The sequence below is a fragment of the Oryctolagus cuniculus genome, chromosome 6, assembly GCF_964237555.1.
Source record: "Oryctolagus cuniculus chromosome 6, mOryCun1.1, whole genome shotgun sequence".
NCBI classification, from domain to species: domain Eukaryota; kingdom Metazoa; phylum Chordata; class Mammalia; order Lagomorpha; family Leporidae; genus Oryctolagus; species Oryctolagus cuniculus.
The window spans coordinates 115,411,687-115,413,273 of NC_091437.1; the positions used below are offsets into that span (position 1 = coordinate 115,411,687).

Here is a 1,587-nt window from a genome sequence, read left to right on the forward strand (position 1 = left end):
CATGACTTTATAGAGTTACATTGCATCTAGGCTACCATACACTGTGTTAAAGGGATTTCTTTGTGCATGAAAAAATATTCTGCATGACTTTTTGGGGATGTCAGTAAAATTTTAGTATCAGTGAAGATATTACAGTACTTTTATAATGTTAGTTTGAGTAGACAAAGGAAATACATTTGCTTGGCATAAGCATGTTCCTTTCTTCAAAGCTAATGGGTATTTTTGAAGGAAGGAACATACAAGGCATCTTTTGATCAATCTAATGAAAATTCAGGTTCTTTTGATCTTCTAAATGACCTCCTTCGATAGCTAGAAAATATAAATGAGCAAATGCATTGCTGTGCCCAAACTACTTGAAATGCCTAACATTAAAATCATTCTTATCTATAAAATACTAAGTCACCCATTTTGTTTTGTCTTTTGTTGTTTTGGTTTTTGTTCAACATTAACCTTCAGAAATGAAGGCAAATATAACCTTGATTATTTTTTTCTGTTGTGTGCATAGTTTCTTTGCTAAGAATTTTAAGCATCTTGAAGCTATAGATGTTTTGTTAGCAGATATTATTTCTCAGAACAAATATGGTATGTTTTTCCCAATTCGTGGTGACAAATATACAGAGTTCAAAAAAGTAATATATATGAGTAAAACTGACATTTCGAGATTTGATTTTTGTTTATAGCCCTGTCTATACTCTTGAGGAACAGTGCTTTTTCTATTTATTACTTGTTAAATCCTTTGCTTAGTGGAGGGTTAAACTTGTAATTATAAAATAAACTGAAAGTATGTCTTTGTAAAAATTGAAAGAAAAAATCAGAAAGTAAGGGAAAGAAGGTTGGGAACATGGGTTGGGGGAGGTCAAAGTGGGGAAGTATCATTGTGCTGCTATATGAAATTCGTTCATTTTATATAAATAAAAAAATATTAAAACTCATCTGTATTGTGGATCCAATATAAAAAAATATGCGTTTGCTTAAAGTCCCTCTTTAAAATAACCCCCTATTGTCTATGGCCACACCACCCTGAACACGCCCAATTTTGGCTGATCTTGGAAGCTAAGCAGAGTAGGGCCTGGTTAGTACTTGGATAGGAGACTGCCTGGGAATACTGGGTGCTGTAGGCTTGTTTAAAATAATCCCCTATTTTGTGGCTACAAATGGGTGATGTAAAAATTTATTTAGACAAGTGATTTTACTGGAAGGTTAATGAAGAATAAAAATTAAATCACCATGACTTTTTCCAAAATATTAAAATTTTGTATATCTTAATCATTTTTGTTTCAAAATGGAGAATATTATATTGGCAATACAAGTCACTGTAAAAATTAAATGACAGTCTCCAGCCCTTTGGCCCAGTGAGTTAAGCCACCATCTGCAAGGCAGCATCCCATATCAGAGCAACATTTAGAATCCTGGCTGCTCTGCTTCTCAACAAATCCAGGCTAAGGTGCTTGGGAAAGCAGCAGAAGAAGGCCTAAGTGCTTGGACCCCTGTCATCCAGGCGGAGTTCTAGGCTCCTGGCTTCAATTTAGCCCAGCCCTGGCCATTGTGACCATTTAAGGACTGAAGAAGTGAATGTGAGTTTTTTTT

The 1,587-nt window shown here is 34.7% G+C and overlaps 1 pseudogene; it reads left to right on the forward strand.

The window, feature by feature from the left end:
• The first annotated feature begins 1,002 nt into the window (after positions 1-1,002).
• Positions 1,003-1,121, forward strand: LOC127490809 (5S ribosomal RNA; annotated as a pseudogene).
• Positions 1,122-1,587: the final 466 nt, after the last annotated feature.